This window comes from Nyctereutes procyonoides, unplaced genomic scaffold (assembly GCF_905146905.1).
Source record: "Nyctereutes procyonoides isolate TBG_1078 unplaced genomic scaffold, NYPRO_anot_genome, whole genome shotgun sequence".
Classification (NCBI taxonomy): domain Eukaryota; kingdom Metazoa; phylum Chordata; class Mammalia; order Carnivora; family Canidae; genus Nyctereutes; species Nyctereutes procyonoides.
Genome location: NW_026575148.1, coordinates 10,854,467 through 10,868,215, shown reverse-complemented (window position 1 = coordinate 10,868,215; position 13,749 = coordinate 10,854,467). Strand labels below are relative to the sequence as shown.

The following is a 13,749-nucleotide window of genomic DNA, read 5'->3' as shown; positions in this document are numbered from 1 at the left end:
CACACCTGTCTTTCGGGTTATCATTAAATGAAAAAATATACGCATTATAAAACTGGTGAGGCGCTCATATTCAGTTCAAGATGATGATACAAATATCAGATGAAGTCCCTTAACTTTCCTAATGACCAGTATGTTTGTTATTCTTAGATTTTCTTTGCTTATTAAAAATGGGAATTAAAAATAAATACTTCATGGTATTATACATATACATGAATAAAATAATATGCAGACATGCACTTAGAATGATTTCTAGTAAATGGACATTCAATAAAAGTTAGCTTTCTTTTCAAAAAATCTTGAGACCAAATTGTAGTGATAGACTGTGTTAGCAGGATGCGTGTTGATGACTCTGAAAATCCAAATGACTGTGAAAAGTCTGTGGCATGAGCTGTAAATATCTGTTGTGACACAAGGATCATGAGAGTCACAACATGGGCGCGATCCTGGAGACCCGGGATCGAATCCCACATCAGGCTCCCGGTGCATGGAGCCTGCTTCTCCCTCTGCCTGTGTCTCTGACTCTCTCTCCTCCAGTGTGAGTATCATAAATAAATAAAAATTTTAAAAAATTAAAAAAAAATAAAAATAAAAAATGAAATCAAAGTCTACAAAGCTTAACGTGCCTAAAGGCATTCAATTAGGTGTTCCAGTTTGGTCTAATTAGGTCTTCTGATTCCAAACTCATGATTTTTTTTCCTCACTACATTACTCTTTCTTTCTCTCTCTCTCTCTCTCTCACACACACACACACACACACACACACACACACCCCGCAACTAAAACTTTTTTGAAACAAGAGACTTAAAAACAAAACTTTTGGTTTAAATTAACTTCTTCTGACTACTGCTCTCTACCTCCTATCATTGATCTGCTTTCACCTATCAGCATATGACAAAATAAATAATCGGAATGGTTTTAAAATAAACATATTTCAAGGAGGCCTTAGGCACTTATAAATTAAAACGTCCATCATGATATTTACAAACTCAAATAAATTGGAAACTACTATCACCTCCAAATTATAGCCCATTTGCAAAGCAAAGAATCTATGAGATTTTATGGGGCATTTCTACATACTCAAGTCATTATTTTAAATTACATTTTTTAAAACTTTATTTATTCATGAGAGACACACACAGAGAGAGGCAGAGACACAGGCAGGGGGAGAAGCAGGCTCCACACAGGGAGCCCCACGTGGGAACATGAAGGCCGGCTAAACCGCTGAGCCACCCAGGCTGCCCTCCCCCGCTTTTTTTCAATTACTCTTTAACAATAAGCCCGGTAAGCACTCGAGTCCAAGCCTTATCTGAAAGATCATTGTTCTTATTTTTACTAATTTTGCTTTAATTTTTTAAAAATTGATATTGGATTTTGCAGGAAATGTAATGCATATAAAAACATGTTTGTTGAAACCTCCAGCTCTTTTAGCCAGACCAAACAGTCTTCCATGATCCAGTCTAACTCATGCACAGAGCAAAGATGCTCTGACCCTTCAACAGTGAATTCTCACATTACCATGTCCCCTTCTGCTTTTCCTCCTTCTCTCCAACAACTTTTGGGTTCCAACCAGAACCAAAGGGTTATAACCACCTATAACCAGTCCTCAGGAGGCTCCCTAGGCTCCATATTGCTATCACAGTCTGATTACAGCAGCAGTAAATCCCTTGCACTGTGGACTCCAATTATTGTCAACACTAAGGTGGCCAACTTATAAATGTTAAACCATCCCAAACTGCAAATTGCACATCAAACTGCATATCAGGGAGTCCCAACCATGAAATACAAGGATCCAAAAAGAAGCTTAATGTCAAGCACTGGAAAGAGAGCTGAGAGGTGAGGACAGCCTTCATGGTAATGGAAATCAATGGCTAACATCTGAGGAGAAGATGGGTTGCAGATTGCTAGGATAGCAAAATGTACAGGCTGTGTTTCGAGCTCAAAATTACAGAAAGGTACAAGATTTAACAATGCACAGTTCTGAACATGCCCCACTGTACGTTCCGACATCACAAGTATGAAGTAGACCATTTACAAAGGGAGATGTGAATGGTCACACCGCATCCCATTCAAGTGCCAGAGAACATGTTGATTGAACTGGAAGACAGATTCTGCAGTATAAACTTCATAGTGAGCGGACAACCAGCCCTTTATATGTCATGCTGTGTAAGTAGAAGCCCAGTTAATTAGACAACTTTCACAAAGTGATGATATCTGACAAATTTTCACTCATTCATCTTTGAAGTGGAGACAGCTTCAGATGCAGTGTTTTTGCATGTGTTGCCATGAGCAAAACAAAAGAAGCTACGTGCACTGTGCTGCTGAGCATCCTTGTAAAAAGAGAAGAGTGCCAGTGTTTACCTTTAGACAACAAAACAAAAACTTTGAGGGAGACTTGGTGAAACTAGAATACCAGATCTCAGTAGTACCTCCACCAAAGCTTTTCTAGAAGAGAAATAATGAAATGGTGCAATTCAACACTGATTAAAGAAACTTATAGCATGATAACTATAGACTAATTCTTTTACTGATAAAAGATGTCAACAAGAAAGGTTCTGGTGTTTGTAGTTAATAAAACTAAGTTAATGAGTCACCACATGTAACAGATTAGATGTTACATCTAATCCAAACCAAACTCTTCCAATTCCTAAACTGTTAAACTGTTATGTGTTCACCAATTTTCAGTAAATATTTAGCGTTCAACAGGAAAAATTTAGATACAAACCTTTAACCCAGATGGAGACTTTTAGCATCTGGAAGGTCAGTCTGGACTATGTGAAAATGAAAAGCTTGAATAACTATCAATATTGAAAACACAACAGCCATACTATTAATAATATATTTGATTAAATTTTTGAAATAAATCCATATCTCTATTAACAGAATATGGCTTTATTAGGTAATATAACTGATAATATATATGTAGTTTATACTTATATGTTATTCACATGCATATAATATATATGTATACATATAGATGTATATTATTTATCCCTTAACTCTTAAATATTCTAGCTGCTTATACAGTATGTGAAGCCTACAGCAAATCTGAGTTTATAATAGAGAAGACTATCTAAAATGTGGAATTTTAAGCTTTAAGTCATATACATTTGACAATTGCAGGTTATGAGTTAATACAAACTTTTTAAACACATTTAATGCTTGCAATAAGGTTTATTGGTACTGCTTTCTAAATACTGCTTAACCTGTTTTCTCTTATACTTACTAAAATGGTAGAAATTATCAGTGTTCCATAGGTTTATGTCAAAAGAATAAAATTTTGAATATTTAAAACACATTTTTTCTCATGCCAAAATAGGTATTATTTAAGTGATTTTTTAAAGGAAAAGCAAACAGAAGGTAATTATGATTAATTTTTCTTTCCTCTCAATCTTTTGACTCCTTTCAAATTCCTAATTTTCCTACTACTTTATTTTCCATTAGATTTATTTTTTAACAAGATTTTTTTTTTTTTTAAGAGAGCTGTATTAATTGTGGTAACCTTCAAGTCAGAAAATTAAGAGTGAAGCCTAGGAATAGAAAAGGTGTAATTACACAGTCATCAAGGCATCATCTGAGTCTTAGATTTGCTGATTTTTTTAGAGTATTCATATTAAGATTCTAGCTTTTTCCTTTTTGCAAAGGATGATATATACTTGATTTGTTGAAATCAATGTATATGCTTTTATTTAATTTCTAATTACTAATTCAAAATGATGCATAACAAACATACCTACTTAGATTTCAGGTGCCAGAAGAGAAGGTGAATAACATTTTAATATTTAACAGATCAGGCATTATAATGATTTATGTTTATTATCTTATTTGATTCTATCCAAAAAACCTTGCTGGGGCACCTGGGTGGCTCAGTGGTTGAGTGTCTGCCTTTGGCTCAGGTTGTGATCTAGGCATCTTTTTTGTTGTTGTTGTTGTTGAGTTTCTCCTCCATTTTATAACATAAACTGGGGCTTAAAAATACATAGCTCTTCTTAAGTCTTATGGTACTCTCAAAAATATCTAAGAAAATGGGAGTATCTAATGCAGATGACAATAGGATTTCACCTCAATACAATATTTGCACCATTTTATTTTCAAGTGCACCATAGTTGTAAAAATTGTGAATAAAAGCTCTTAATAAATCAATTTACTAATAAGTTATTACTATTAAAGTTCTGAATAAATCAATTTACTAATAAGTTATTACTATTAAAGTGAAAATACATTCACCATTCTCAGAAATCCTATTTCCTTATTTTAACTAAACATGTTTGTTGTATATACATTTCAAATGTATTGGTGGTTAGCTCAATTTTTCTCAAGTCTTTCAAAGGATGTGGTAAAATAAAAGCTTAACCAATGTTACTGTATTTTTTGCTCACTATAGCTATTACTTCCTTATGTAGTTGGTCTCTAAGAGCATTATCTGAGAAAAAGAAATCCAGTACATGTGGTTAAAAATCATGTGATAATTGGCTTTTATGTCACGTTAGGGAAAATATTAAGCAAGTATGTTAATTTATTATTTTTGATTCCTTTCAAAACCTTTCTTTTACTCTCCTTTCTTCTTTTTGTCTTTGAGATGGATAAACAGATGTAAGGATAGTTCTGGAATGGTAATTGTAGTCACTAATTTCTGTTTAACTTACTATGCGGATGGCAATACCTAAAAAGTCTTTCGGTAATAAAACTGACAAAGTAATAGTTGAAGTTGATTCCAGTCACACAACACTGTGAAGAATTTTGTTCTGTTGCTTTCTGTGTATTAATACTTGAATGCATTAATGATGGGATTTGATTTCAGGGATGTCAATTTGGGATGTAGGGCATACAATGGTGGAATATTGAAAAGGTGAAAAGGAAGCCAGAGAGTTCATATGCCCATCTGATATCATTCAGTGTTATATGGTTTTCAATATGAAAGTTGACTTACTCGATTAACCAAGTTCACAACCCCTGAATCATCTGCTAGCCTTCTGCTATAATCTTCTCCATGGGGTTGTCATTTTTAGGACTGTGGTAATATTATATGCTTTTACAGAAATATCTTCAAATTATAATTATGACAAACTAGTTGTGGGACATAGGAGACTATGCAATTTAATGGATCAGTGAACACTGAACATATAATCTATTTTTTGAAATTACCATCTTGAAGTTTCTTTTAAAAAGTATATAAAACCATGTCTACATACATCTGTTAGAAAAATGAATGGCTTCTGCCAATTACATTCTGGAAAACCTTGACCCTTTAAATTTTTTTTTACACTCTTTGATCCTATATGACCTTACTTTATGTGAGCTTTCCACATTCCAGTGAGAACAAACTGTTTTTATCACAATAGAATATTATAGATACTTCTATTTGTACTTCTATCGCTATGCTGTCATTATTTGTGTATGTTTTTTCATCACTTGTTTCAGGCTTAACTTGTTAAGGGCACAGGTATCATGTCATTATTCTTTTTTCATGTATTTCTTTCCTTTACGAGCTGAACAGTACCCGAAGCAATGAACATTCTTCAAAGAAATTTCCCAAAGTGTTTTTGAACCATAATAATAGCTCAACTAGTATTTGAACTACCGTGCCTTAGAGAAGCATGGTATGAATTAGTGAGCCATTGCTACAATGGCTACGAGCATTTAATAGGAGACAGCTTTTCTCTAAGGGTGCACTTTCTCCTAGCCTATCTCTCTAGATACCAACTCACCTACTCTTGTTTTCCTTGGAGCTTTGAGTCCCTTTATTTTTGCCAGACAATTTTTTGCATTTATGATGTTTATTTTCTTCTTTTTTGTTAACATTAACCCATTTACTGGTGGGGGGCAGCAATGTGTCTAGATCAGCTTCCTGACCTCCCAACTCTTCTTACAACTAGAGGTGGCCCATGATGCATCATTGCTAATAGGATGTAAGCTGGAGTTGTTAGAGGTCAAGAAATCATTTTAAAGAAGATAAAATCAGCTGGTTTGGGTTTGCAGTTCTTGTAGTTAAGGATACTTGAGTAGCAAGATGGAAGTTTGTATTATAAAGCTGCCATATCCCTCCTGGACTGATCTCAATACTTCCAACTGGATTAAAACATGTTTCTACTTCATAAAAGTAAACCTGAAAAAATGTTGTAGTCAATAGTGCATTTAATAGAATGAGAAATAGCAAAATATATTTTATGGTTTTCAAAAAAATCATAGTTCTAAATGATTTCAGCTTGATTTGCTAAAGATAGTGTTAATTAGAGAGAAATGTTTCATTATATATTTATATTTGACAATAAAGTGATTATCTCTTATATTCTTGAGAACACTACTCATAATATTCAATAATAGCACTTGAAAGTAGCATAGGATGTGTATCAGAAAATACTTAAAATGAATATATAGATATTTAATTTCTTGAAATAATCCAGCATTTAGAACTAACTTCAAAAGGATAAAAGTTACTTTATTTGTTTAACAAAAAAGACCAATAAAACACTAATCACTATGATAAAATTAAATTGTGCGACATGTTACTTAACAATGGAGAAGCCATTCCAACAGCAGTAGGAGACTGAAACTATTATAACACACAGAGGAAATTGTGGACAACTAAGGGAAAAACCCATGCCGGTATCATATTATACACCATCTGAAACAAGGATGATGAGGTGAATCTCTAAAACTTCCAAGAGATACTGTGCTATCATAAAAGGTCTCCTGTGATGAGAGTTTCACAGCCTCTGTCTGAAGCCTAGCCAACACTTAAAAATAATAGGAGTCTATTAGTCTGTCTGTTCCAGCAGAATATTCTTCATATTATTTGAACCCATTGTCCTATAGGAAATATGAACAACCAGTCTTTGTTCTAAGAATAAACCATTTTGAAAATCATAGACAATTATATGGTGTCTTGATTATATCTTTTCAAAATTATATAAATCTGAATTAATTTTCTATAAAAAGACTTTTAAATGAGTCTACTTATTGCCAGTGTTCACTCCAAACAACTTTTTAAACATGAGACTATGAAAGGACTATAAAACTTTAACAGAATATTATAATTCTAGGTTTAAAAATAACATGAAGTGTCATTTAAAATTGACCATTATGCTCTCACTAAGAAATCATCAATAAGTAGTCTCTAGCTTGTGCGTGGATTGTTTAATAGAGGATTATGTACTGTTCTCATTCTAAATGAATCAAATAAACTTTTCGCCACTTGGTTCCTAGATCCTGCTTTTACTCTCTTCTGCACATGACAACCCACCACCACCTGTGTAGGGTTGTCATGCTTCCTCTGAAGATTTCTTTCTGTTCTCCAGGCTAATTTCAAACAACTACCTCAACTATCTCTAAAATGAAGAGTACTTTGATTTTTTTAAATAAAAAGTGACCTTTTTTGAACAATATATGTAGTCAAAATTTTTAAAAATTCCCCTCCATCCCTAAGACTAGAAAGTGTTTATGCTTATGGTTGATTGATTGAACACAAATGTGATGCTTCCCATGAATCATTTTTTTTTGAGAATTCTTAATCCTTACTCCTGCCAGCATATAGAAAGCTTTCAGTAAACATGGCCAAGCAGGGAAATGAATGGGCAAAGGAATTAAAAAATAAATTAGTTTAGTATGACCACCTCCAGATAAAACAAAGTTGGCTTTCCTTCATATTTGCAACCCTCTTAAAACAGAGGACCATTTTAAATTATCCATTACAGAATTCTCAAGGATAATGGGAATCTCAAAATTTGTATTTTGGAGAACACAATTTGTTTTAATCAGGATTGTCTTCATTTCCAGTCTTCCTTTTTTTGCTCTCATTCTCTGTTGTCCTCTGATGTTCATTGCCATCAGTTCAGGCTTCTTATCTCTTCATCATATTGTGAAAATACAATTTGCTCAAATCAAAGTATTTTTTAAAATGTTTCATTTATTTATTAGAGAGAGAGAGAGAGAGAATGCATAAGTGGGGGAAGGGGCAAGGGGAGGGGGAGAGGCAGACTCCTTGATGACCAGGCAGCCTGGACCAGAGTGGCCCCTGGGGCTTGAAGTGGGGCTGGGTTCAACCTGGGCTTGAAGTGAAGCTTGATCCTAGGACCCTGAGACCGTGACCTGAACCAAAAGCAGACACATAACTGACTGAGCCTCCCAGGCGCCCTAACTCAAGCCAAAGTATTTAAATCCATGTGTCTTTTTTTTTCTGAAGAGTATCTGTTCCTCTTTAACATACAAGCTCCACCAAATGCCACTTGTTATCTCCTTTGCAGCTATTCTTTGGACAGAATGCTCAGAAATGAAAGAGAGCTAAGGAGTCCATATATTTTCTCTGTCATTTTCTTCTGTTATAGCATTGATCCCAACCTGCAGGTGGATGAATTCTTTATGTTTCTGCTTTTTAGATGGGTAGCTCATGGAACATTTCAGGTTAACACTTAATTTTCTCTCTTTTTTTCAAGATTTATTTATTTAGAGCAGGGGGAGGGGCTGACGGAAAGGGAGAGAAATCCCAAGCAGATTCTGTGCTGAGTGCAATGTCATTTGTGAGGTTCTATTTCAGGACCCTGAAATCCTGACCTGAGTCAAAATCAAGAGTCTGATGCTTAATGAACCTGAGCCACCCAGGCACCCCCACAGTTAGTTTTCTTGTATGCTAATTAAAATAGTCTAACTTGCATCTGAGACTCACCGTATCTTTCTGTGTCTGTTCAAATTGCCCAACATTGATGTAATGCTATCACAGGTTTTTCATCAATAGCAGAAATATAGCACATAGTCCTTCCAGCTTAGTCCTTTATTGTGATTTTCTCTTCCTCTCTCCTCTTATTTCAACTCCAATGATCTTCAACTTATCTCCAAACTACTGTTTTTGAGGTGTCAACATGTCTTATCATAAGTCAATTTTATTTAGCATATTACTTTCCCTTTCCTTTATTTTTTGTCTTCAATCTCTTCTGACCTTTCTGATTTTCATTTGGAATATTTCTTATTAAGTATATATCTTCAGGTTTGCATATATATATATATATATATATATATATATACACACATACATACACACATATTCAGTGACTGATCAGATGGATTTATTTATTTTATTAATTTAATAATCTTGATTGAACACCAACTATGTGAAAATATTTCACAAAATCAGAGATGCAAAACTGAAATAGAAAAAAATTCCTGATTTCAGTGGTCTATTAAAGAAGATATAAAATTTGACCAAGTGTAATATGTATGCTGCTCTCTTTTAAGAGATTCTTTTCTTTCAATTTTAAAGCTTACTCTTATTTTTCTGACCTGGCTCAGTTTTAGTACAAACTCCTAAAATCATTCTTTTCCCAGGCTGAGTTTGATGATCAGTCTCTGTGGTTTGATAGCATAATATAGCTAAGCTACTTATCATGAAATATCATAATATTTGGCTTGCTTATCTATCACCCTTAAGGACAGTGAGCTCCTGGAGTGTATATATACATATATATACATATACGTGTGTGTGTGCGTGCATGTGTATAGAGTACAGAGTAGATAATACATTGCTTTTGAGTACTTGAATGACTATATTCTATATTAAAGATTTGAAAATTTGCAATATACAACAATGGGAAGATGGATGGATTATCTTCCTTTGCACAATGTTTTTTTATTTACCATTTAGTACAATGAGTTATTCATTTAGCTGATGATTATACTTGTATTCATCCATATAAAATCTAAAAAATATTCTCTACATTTGTGGAGTAGAAATTTGTAGATTATTTATATTCTACTTCTGGAGTGTAACATGCTTTAGTTGAATCAATCCTGAAATATTTTGTTATTCAACCAAATTATGATTCAACTTTGGTTCCTATGTTTATAATTATATGAGCCTTTTTTGAAACTGCTTCTATTGATTAGGTGGGTCTCATGACTATCAGTTAAAGATGAATGGAAATCTCATACTAACATCATCATATTAATTTCCATTTTAAAAGAATTTTCTAGCAATTCTCATAATAAACCCTTCAGATAAACACCAGGGTTTATCTTACTTGTTCTGAAGTGTATAAATGACCTCCCCTCCTCCATTTTATATCCCACTTATAGCATCATTAAGTTGCTGGCTCAAATTTAACATGTCACTCTTCATTTTTATTAATGGCTCTTGTGAAATGTGCTTTTGTAATTTACTGTCAGTGAGGGTCCCTGAGATACTGGAGGGGAGGCTCCAAAGAAGCAAGTGTCTACACGGTCTGCTGTGTGTAGAGCTCCAGAATGAAAAGCTGCTGGATAAACAACTTACCTTCTTGTGAATATAAAATTTAAGAAATACATTTTAATTCTTAAGACTTAATTTTATCCACTTACTGTAAGTAATGAAGTAAAATGATTCTGATTGATCCTAAAGCTGAATTGTGCCCTCAAATTAAAAAAAAAAACACAACAACAACACTATATTTACAAATCAGTGGGATTTTTTTTTTATCTAACCTCTTCAAATATCTAGGTCAAATATCTGAATGTTGTTGTTTGTGAAATAAAGCATTTGGATATCCTGAAGCCGTGAATGAATTCACCTAGTTTCTGCCTTGCTACATTTGAAAATCAATAGTTAAGTGGAGACTGTGGGGGAAGATGGCACTGCCATCTCCAGCCCCTGAAGAAAGTCAATAGTATTTTAAGAGAGAAACTGCAAGCCTTAAATTACACATTAGATGAAGAAGAGCTAATGCAAATAGATTGTTTACATGTCTGACTTCTTCCCCAGCTCTGAGCACAGTGTTCTCTCCAGCAGGTACGGGAGATCAAGTTTGAGGATAATTAAACATTTTCTGCTGCCAGACGACATGATCAATTGAAGGGATAAAGTGCCACAGAGTATGTTCCTCACTTGAGATTTTCCCAGATGTAAGAGACACAATAAATTGGGGTAGAATTTTCTACACTGTCTTTTAATTAAAAATAAACATTGGTATCATTATCCCTCGTGCACTACTGCCTGGAATATAACAGTAATATTGATAATACCACTACTAAAAAAAATAATTTAATTATACTGTAGAGCCCTTATGTGTTTCATCGCCTTTATGGCAGAATCACATGAAGGCATATTTTTGGCTTATGACATTTTGCTTGATAAACTTGCAAGTGCAGCCATTTTTATTCACATCCTAAATTTTAGCAATCATATCTATTATATGTTTTAATTTTTAGAATAATAATGATAACTTTCTCCATTTTTTTCTTCTAATATGGGATGTATTTTAAGACATTGAAGCAGCTTGGGGAAAAAGACTATCTTAATGGAGTTAAAATAATGGTTTTTATCAACAAGCACTCATAAACACTTTCCATCTCATCTTCTGTAAGTACTAACAAGCCGTTGTTGAACATTCCTGATTCTTTTTCCTAAATATTATTTCACTTCTGCTAATTTCCCTTAAATCCTGAGCTGACATAGCAAAGATACATGCATGTACATATAAAGACAAAATCCTTTAGGATAAAAAAGGTAATGTTTTAATTAAACTTTATGAAAAATCATATCTCATTTCTATTTGCTAAAGGAATATATTCACATTTTCAAGTATATCACATGTCAAGTATTGGCAAGTGATGAATCCAGTATATTATTTATTTTGAAAATATTTTAAAATGTCCATCATAAAAAACCCCAAAACAAAAATAAAGAAGTAAAATCTGTCAAATTAACAAGTTAAAAATTTTTTCTCACACCTATTTTTGATTGAATGGTATACAGCTGCCAGTATTTGATAACTTTTGACTTACAAAAATGGCACATTTACTTCATTGAAAGTAAATACAAACATTTATATTTAAGGAGAATAATAAATTTGGTATTTCCCATTATAATAAAACCCTCAAAATTATGACTTAAAAGTGATTTCTTTTACCATTTTTTATAAAGTGTAATGTATACTTCATGCATTGCAATGGGAAATATATTGCATACCCTCCTTTGCCCTGAAAGTTTCCAACTTTTGAATGGAAAGTTCTTCCATCTAAAGAAAACTGTCAGTTACCATTTTCAGAGAATTTGCAGATTGGTACAGAAGAATTTCATCAGTGGAGTCAGGGAAGACTGGTTAGGGTGCTGCTGTTGTGCATTCTTTGTCCTCCATAGTCTTGACCTGTATGAATCTCATTATCTCTATTATTTGTTTAAAGGACACCAGAGCCTTCCTCTGGGATTAAAATGTATAACAAATATACAATGCCCAGTCCCAAGGCCAAGACAGTGTGGACACTCCCTCCCACTGACTAATTTGTATGTACTTAATGGGACCTCAATGTAGGCCACACCTTCTATCTTACTTTGGGTAAACTAGAAATGCTCTGGATTTGGCTTTCATTGACTGCATTCTTTACAATAAAATGCAGCTATCATTTTCTCATGTGGCATTTGTTTTCTAATTTCTTCTTTATTAAGAGTGATGGATATAGGGGATCCCTGGGTGGCTCAGCAGTTTAGCTCCTGCCTTCGGCCCGGGTCGTGATCCTGGAGACCCAGGATTGAGTCCCACATCGGGCTCCCTGCATGGAGCCTGCTTCTCCCTCTGCCTGTGTCTCTGCCTCTCTCTCTCTCTCTCTCTCTCTCTCTCTCTCATGAATAAATAAATAAAAATCTTTAAAAAAAAAAAGTGATGGATATAGGACAAAGAAAGACCAAAGTGGCAGTGCTACAAATGACAGAAGGAGCATTACATTGCAAATGCAGACCTGGAGATGAATGGGGGTGAATCCTGCAAGTTTCAGACCTCTGAGAGGGAGATCTGGAATCCTTTTGTGCTGAGGTTTTGGGGGAATCTGTCTTTCTCTACCTATAGTCATAAATTGTGAAGACTATTTTAGTTTTTTGAAGATTTATTTATTTTTTAGAGGGGGAGGGAAGGACGAGGGGGGTGGCGGGAGAAAGAGAATTTGGAACAGAATCCCATCTGAGCATGGAGCCAGACATGGGGACTTGATCCCATGACCCTGAGATAATGACCTAGCCCATATCAAGAGTCGGATGCTTAACCAACTGAGCCACCCAGGTTCCCCATGAAGAGTATTTTAAATGACAATTTTTCTGTCATCTTATTACTCCTACAACAACTAATAACAGATAATATGAAATGATTACTATCTGCTAATTCTATATTAAGATATTATCTAATCTCTGGGATGATAATAAACATCTACATTACAAGAGTGCATGGGCAGAGACAGCTGAGAAGAGTAGCAATTCTAATCAATAGATAATACCATGTGGCTTCTCCCCTTTTCGTAACCCCCACATTTGGTAAGGACCACAGTAACCCACTTTTATACACAAAGAAACTGAAGATCTGAGATCATAGTCTTTGCCTATGGTCAGTGCTAGACAGCAATGGAGGCAGGATTTAAAGTCAAGTCTTCAAGACTCTAAAGCTCACATCCCTTTGTGACTGAGCAGGATAGTGTACAGTACAGAGGAGAGCTTAATATGTTAAGAGTTATTGTTTAATGCTGAGAACAAAGGCTGCATTCCTCACAGAGGAGTCAGAAAGAATATCCCTTTTGGGGAGACTGAAGTCTCTATCAGGGCTGAAGGCAAGCACGGAGAGCTTTAGATTCCTTGCCTGAAAGGTTACGGCTCAGGGAAAAAGTTTAAAAATATAAAATTGGGGCAATGGCTACCTAAATCTCCATGTAATTTGTTTGTAGTAATCACTTTTAAATTAAATTTAATTTTTAAGCTTTAATATAATAATCAGATCTTTTGGTAGAGTGTGTATTATTTAGAAACAA

General features: G+C 34.3%; 1 pseudogene; it reads left to right on the top strand.

Annotated features, from left to right (window-relative positions):
* Nucleotides 1-333: 333 nt before the first annotated feature.
* Nucleotides 334-2,747, top strand: LOC129501637 (myotilin-like; annotated as a pseudogene).
* The last annotated feature ends 11,002 nt before the right edge of the window (nucleotides 2,748-13,749 follow it).